We start from the raw sequence: 7727 nt of genomic DNA, 5'->3' as shown, positions 1-7727 counted from the left end.
TGGAGCTACTTTTTAGAATTGAATACCCTCTGATTGACCCTGGTTTGTATTTCTACGTTTCTCTTGTTTGCTAAACTTCAATAGCCTTTATGGAAGGAGGGAAAACGAGATTATGTATTTGAAATGAAACAAAAATTGCATTTTCCTTTTGTCTTACAGTGAGCGCCAACTCTCGATCAACTTCTAATTGAGTTCAACTTGTGAATTTCATATTAGAAATCGTTCGTGTTTTGTTAACTCCAAATGGAAAAATCTTTACCACCGATGTTTTGTGGTTCCGCTATAAAACATATCTAGAATTTCGCGGAGGAATTTGTTATTTTATTTTTTATTTAACTAATTGAAAACCAGATGCCTTGAATGAAATCAATCTTTAGCAAACCGATGATATATCGCAACAGGTTTGGATTAAATGCAGAAACATGATTGTCAAGTACAGGCCTATACGCCGGTTACCGATGTGCGGCCCAAAATCCAGTACACAAAACATACAATATTCCTTGTGAGTCTCTTTGAAAAAAAAACTTCCAACGAGTAAAATTTGGGTTGAATGTATATATAGCCTACAGTAAACCCCAGATGATTTGGTTGAATGTTATCTCTAAAAAACCAAAGATGGATCAAACCGTGGGCGTGATTCTATCCGCAGGATTCCACCGTGAGTGCCATTGGACCCGGGTAGAAAGTTAAACAATGTGCTGCGCTATTGGCTGAAGTAGCAACACGCTCCCAAACCCTCGGCACCCACTCCCCAGATAAGTACGTCAACAAAACCGAGTATTGTTTCTTATTTGGTCGTCCGGACAGCTTTTGCAGTTCTCAAGAGAAAATTGTAATACTGTTATGTTTACATCATTTTAAATATACATCGTATGATGTAATTCCATGTCAAGTTGTGTTAAGTTGAATTTGACATTCACCATTTGAATTGCTATGAAAGGTAAACAAAAGATGGAATTTTCCACTTGTCCGCTTATAGAGCACACGAAGAAAACAAATTGTGGTTACAAAACTATGTGTATATGTAATAGATGTTAAATTTGCATCAGGGACAAAGAATATTATTTTTTATTTATTTTTGTAATAAGTAACAATGAATTACTACAATGCTATACCGTTATTTAACTTGGTTGCGAAATGAACCGTAATAATAACGAGTATCATTCTTTGTCTAGTTTTTTTTTTATTAATATGTCTCAATTTTGTTGTTGATAAGGTTGACTTGTCTAATACCGTTTTGTGTATTGTAATTGTTTTCAAACATTGGCCGTAAAAGCTGTAGGCGTTTACCAACCATATTGCAAAGTAAGTTAACGTGAAAGAACTGTACTTTTTTTTCTTTTTCTTTTTTTAAAGTATTGGCTTTTAGCTTTTGGATGTACGAACATCATTGCCATCAGATAGTGTGTCATAATAAAGACCTCAAAAGGTGTACAAGAAAAATCAACAGCTTATAGCATGTATCGGTTATAATTTGCAGTGAGCCGAAGTGCATGTTTCCCACCCCCTGGTAATCGAACGGCAACAATTAAAAGATCGTGAGAAGTTACAGAAGGCGTGAAACCAGTGTCAATATTGAACGACTATTAAGGAAACATAATAGAGACGAAAAATAACTACCGATTGACTTTGACTTCTATGTGTGGACACCAACGAAACATGAAGCAACACAATCCAGACTGTTGCATTTGTGAAATAAACACAAATTCTGAGTGCGTGTCAATAGTTAAGTTTATCGAGAGTACACACAGCAGTCATGCATCATTTGGGAAGTGACTGTTTGTCTACTATGAGCCAGGTGTTGTGTCTTCCTTGGATATACACGTCTACAGATTTTGTTCCAAAAAATCATGTTTTCAAATTCAAATCGATATTTTGTTTTAATGCAAATTCGCCCCAAACAAGGCTAAAAGCCACTCTAGAAAGGGCTACAAGAAGAAAATGATTACACAACCCCCCAAAATAACCCAGGGGAGCTGGAGGCAGAGTTTTCCTCTTCAAACAGTCCAGATTGTAGGATGGGGGAAACATCCACTTCTTTGTTCCACAACTCAACAAATCAAGAGTGTGAGGGTGTGAAGAAGCAGAAAGTCTGGTTTTACGCTCAAACCTTAGTAAGAATAAGAAACAAAGTGAGGTGAATGCTATGGAGGCATGTTAAAAAAATATATATACAAGCAAATAACGTGTTCAAGGAACCACCCATAAAAATGCAAACACTGTTAAAAAACCTTATAACTGCTTATTCATTAGTTCTAAGAAGTTTTAACAAAATACCGTATCAGGGCAGCACAAGTTCCCATTTAAGCACCTGGGTTAAGAGAAGCAATTTATGGTATAAGTGTATTGACCAATGATACACATTATGTCAGTCACGGCTGGGATTTGAACCCACGTTCTGATGACTCTGCCACCTATAAAGGTTTCCACGTCATACATCTGGGTTAAGAGAAGCAATTAATGGTTAAGTGTTTTTTGCCCAATGACATTTCATGGCGGTCCATCAGGTTGAGATTGGAACCCACATCAGATGACTCTGCCACATAGGCCTACACAGGTCCCAATTTGTACACAATCATGGGTTCAGAGAAGCGCTTTATGATAGCCTTGTTCTGCTCAAAACATTCACCGGCCAGGCCGGGATTTGAACCCACAAATCTCAAACGAAATCTTGTCAGATGTAGGCATACGTTTTGCATCCAAACGGACCCGGTTATTTATGAGTAGGCCTACATCGATACTCTACCGTGTCTAACTGTTCATCGATAATTGAAGAGTGAACAAATTGTAACACAAGTCTCCCTTAAATATAAAACAGTATAAACCTTTCACTCAAGTTGAATGCCCAGGGCCGGCACCAGACAGGGGGTAAATACCCACCATTCAACGGGGCAAGCGCTCCGTGAACAATCGCTTCCGGTTTCGGAGTCACAACCGGAAGTATTGGCACTCAGAGGTCAAACTCCGTAGCAACCGGAACGTCGATATGATATAGTTCCGAGTATGTCTCGGAGAGATTTGATTGTCTCCCAAATTGCGGCAGGTGGGATTACCTTTGTTCTAAAAATGAATGTTTTCTGCTTCATCACAGCCATAATCATCTGGCACTAATGTAGAAGTATTCTTTTTTAAATGGCAGTATTTGCGGTTATGATAACATACAGTAAGAGTGTAACGTCTTCAAACAAAAGTACAGAAGTGATAATTGAAAAGACGGCGAAGAAGATGACGAAGAAGAAAGAAGAAGAAGACAATAATCAAAACTAAACACTAAGGTTTTTTTTAAAACATAACCAAGGTGTTCGGGAGAGACATTAACAGATCTGTTGAAAAATGATGAGAAGATCATTTGCGTTAAAATATCTTTGAAGGAAGTATTGGTATCTGTGAATTTAATTGCGGCTCTCAAGATTTGAATTTGTAAACCTTGTTTCAAAATTTATGACATCATAATGACGTCATACCTCAGTACAGATCTAACTGTTGTTGAAATATATGCCCTATAAAATTGAGAATTGGCTAAGCAGGCATTGTTTTTAAATTGTATCGTTTTCTGTTAGGACTATTGTTTCCCTGTTCTCGCTGGGTTCCTTTTAAAACACAAAAAGAGAAACAAAATCTCGCAATTTCGGTTACTGTTCATCTGCACTTCTTGTGTCACCAATGTATCCTCAATTAGGCCCCCTATACAAACAAAACGAAAATATAAGAAGTTGTCTCATTTACATTACTTAAAGACCTATAACGTCGTGTCGGTCTCTATAAAAAGTCAAAGTGACTTTTTCCGCCCGATCCCGTGAGACTTGGCAATCCACACACACTTTATGATTTCCATTCATTTCTTCCGGATAATTATGGCCTCCAGTGTACCGTATGCAATTATCAATAAATAACCCGACAGGAAAATTAGTCTGAAAACTGTCTTGTACAAGCCCCAAGTCGGTGCGAGAAGAGATTCATCAAACGGTGTACATGTACATGTTTCGGGTGTATTGATCGCGAGCGACCGTGTGGACGGGGCCGTGGTGGACGGTCGTCTTCTACGCAGCCGTCCTGCTGCAGCTGCGATGGCGCGGGCAGGGCGAGTGCAACGGGCCGCCGATCGCAGCCTACCCACGGCTCATTTCCCTGGGTGTTTCACCGGACAAGTCAACCGTTGACTGGTCATTTCTGCCGGCGGCTCACATCAGACAACGAGCCCCTCTTAAGCCACTTCTCAGGCCCACTGTTCGGCAACACATCAGCATTGTGACCGAGCTCTATCACCCACACCCCTAATATTTTGTACACAACTTTTTTTGTTTTGTAATCTGTTAATGCCCTTACACCTCCCCCTTTGTGATTGTTTATATCCCTCGGGGTTACATTACACAGGCCTGTGGATACAGCGCATTTCTCCAAAATGTTAAATAAAGAAAGAGAAAAGAGGTAAATGGGGAAACTCTGGAGCTATTTTGTTAAACTCTCTAGTGAGGGATCTCGCCACGTGTCTCCTGAGGTCGTACGTCCTTTGCGATGTGTGTAGCTGCCGAGCTTTATTTTTCTCCCCGTCTTTGGTCTAAATCGCAGTTGGTGAAGTTAATGCATTCGCGATCACGAGCATTTAACTTTGAATGGAAAATGCATAATATCGAAAGGGAGATCAAAGTACAAAAATGTTTGGTAATTGGAGGCTGATGTGTGGTTTAGTGGAGAATAATCTTATCAGAGAATCAAGACTTTGTGAGGATTATGCCGGATGAAGGAATCAACACAACAATAAAAACAATATTTGAATGTCAATGTCTTTCAAAATGACTCCCGGGTCCGAACATTATGAGTCAAAAGTAGTTATATAGGCTACATGTAGTAAACTTGAGAAAACAACCATGATGATAAAATAGCTTCGGGAGAAGTGTTTGTTCTAAGGAGAACTGTTGTGGTCTTCTCCAGGTGAGAAGACGAGCAAGATGTACGCAGATGAGCAGAGTATACTGTTCAAAACGTCGCAAACACAGCGGCTCTATCTTCTCAGAACCAACATGCTCATAAAAAAATATATTTTTAAACATAGTTATACCCGCAAATTCACGACACAACCGGGGAATTCGGTACACCGTCAGAGTAATGTTGTGAGAAAGAAAGTTGGCTGTAAGGCCAACACAGTTTTACTCTTGGAAAGAAACATTAGGAATATCAAGTAAAGGCGGCCATTTTGAAAATGTATTGTTGTTCTATACCTGTAATTCTTTCCAAGGACAAAATATGCAACGGCCCTTAATCTTCAGACTGTTTTACTTTTTAGCTTCTTTTAAAGAAAATGTTATATTGTTCATGTTCTAGTGCAATGGGAGACTTTCGGACGCTAGGTGGCCGCAGACTTACCAGGTAACTTTCCATTGTTACGTAGTTCTGAGCGTGCGCACATGACCGAGAACAATGGATTTTACCTGGTAAGTCTGCTGCCACCAAGCGTCCCAAAAGTTTCCCATTCAACCATAGGTTGTCATACTCTTCATTCCTTTGTAATATGTTTATGAAATAAACCAATAAATATAAATATCTAAATATCTTTCTCATGACATACTCTGATTGTGCCGAATTCCATCCTTGTATCATCACCAACGAAAAAAGGCACAATAAATATGTTTATTTATCTGCCCTCCCCAAGTCCCCATACGTGCCCACAATCCCCATCAACAATATTTGTTGTTGTTTTCACCAACACGAGACCACCCGATTTGAAGAACTTTTCACAGGTTTGTTGTGTGGTGGTGTTCATTTGGAAACTGGAGGGTGGATGTAAATGTACTCTACCGTAAACCAATGATGAACACACCTTTAAAGACTCCGTTGAATCGCTCCTCCATACCGTTGAGATGCTGAATTAAAACATAGCACGGCAGTGCTCGCGTGTTACATTACCACACGCATGGGTGATAGGTGTGACACTGCATTAGTGGCTACGAGTTGTAATAAAAGTAGTCATCTCATGTCATGGTGAAGGAAGGAAAGAAGGAATATCAAGTAGGAGTCCATTCGTACAGTGAAAGAAGGCATGGAATGGATTTTATTTTAACAGAGATGAGACTGTAAGCCCGTGTTCAAATTCCTTGTAACGGCTGTACGGCCTTAGCAACAGTCGTGGCCGTAGCTGACAATTTGGATACGGCCTTAGTCACGACGTAATACCAAAGACCCTTTAAACAAAAATGTGTGGTATGTATAGTCTCTTTAGACTTTGAGGACTGTACGAAGAAGCTGAATGGAGGGTGTGGAAGAAAAGTGTAGAATCTGAGGAAGAAAAGAGTGGAAGTTGTGGAAGAAAGTGTTAGAAGCTGTGGAAGAATTTTTTTTAGAAGTTTTGTTAATGGATTTCCACGGTATAATTTATGGGGTCCAGCTGATGTAAGAAAGGGTAAAAATGTGGATGTCTTGATTGTTTTTTTTGTGTGTGAAGAAGATTAATTATAATATTTTATCGTATTAATTAAAAGAAAACAATAATTGGGCCATACATCAAAGAGCACACTCTTCGTGTCGAGACTTATCTCATTTTTAAAATATTATTCTCAGAACAAAACACTTCTTTCAAGAGGAGACTCACTAACACAATCTAGTTTAAAACCGTCTTACAAAATGTGTTTTATCATGACTATCCTTTTCGGCTGTTTTATTAATCACATTCATGTAGTTATTAACGAATTAATGGAGGCCTGAAGTAATATGTCTACATCAAAACACATGCGGCCCGCAGTCATCAAAAGAGATGAGCTGGCAACGCTTCATCCATCACACCTTCATTATGCGTCGGCCATTTTGTTTGCTCCCCTGTAACACTTCATCCACATCGCCAATAATTAATTCAAGGCACCAGTCTATGTTCAAAGCAGCCTCAATCCCATCACATTTATATAGCGTGATGAAGATCTATAGGCCTGGACATATTTACCGTTCACATTTTCTCAATTTCCAGTAATTGGGGAGACCAATGCATTGCTAGTTGTGACCCGTAAGCTGCGGCATACATCACCTTTTGACAAGCGCCCCGGCGACTAGACCGTGCCCGCTTCGCCGCATTTCACACCCTGCTATCACCTCGTTCTACGTCGAAACATCCCCCGTGTATAACTCCGCGCTGTTGTGCCCATCCTTAAGTATGAGCCTGTTTACTGACGCCATAACAAACTATACAGCATTGGATTCAATCCAGCAGTCTTAGGAAATTCGTTTTTGTTGATTTGCATTCCGGATAAAAATTCATGAAATTGCCTTGCCCGTTGAGACTGCATGCTTTCTGAATTCTCAAATAGACACTGTCCCCACGTTGGGGCCAAGACCTGAATTTCAATACGATATTGAAGTTGTTGTTTTTCTATTGGGACCTGCGGTCATCCGTTTCAAGATGGCCGCGGATGGTCGTTTTTCCTAATCCTCAAATTCAAAGAAGAGGATGCTTCTTAAATATTTGGCTTCCTACTCTACGAAAGAAATTACACCATGGAAAGGCCAACCCCACCAGCCGTTTAGCTTTAAGCCAAACCCTGACCATTACCTACCTCTCAATCTTACACTTAACTTTGTCCCAATTCTCATTCCAGAGCTGCCAGAAATAAATTTGCATATTGCAACCAAAAAGATCGGGGAGGTATTGAGAACAACATTCAACTTAAAGGAACACGTTGCCTTGGAACGGTCGAGTTGGTCTTTGAAAAGCGTTTGTAACCGTTTTTTATATAATGCATATG

This window comes from Asterias amurensis, chromosome 6, assembly GCF_032118995.1.
Source record: "Asterias amurensis chromosome 6, ASM3211899v1".
Classification (NCBI taxonomy): domain Eukaryota; kingdom Metazoa; phylum Echinodermata; class Asteroidea; order Forcipulatida; family Asteriidae; genus Asterias; species Asterias amurensis.
This window is presented reverse-complemented; position numbering follows the sequence as displayed.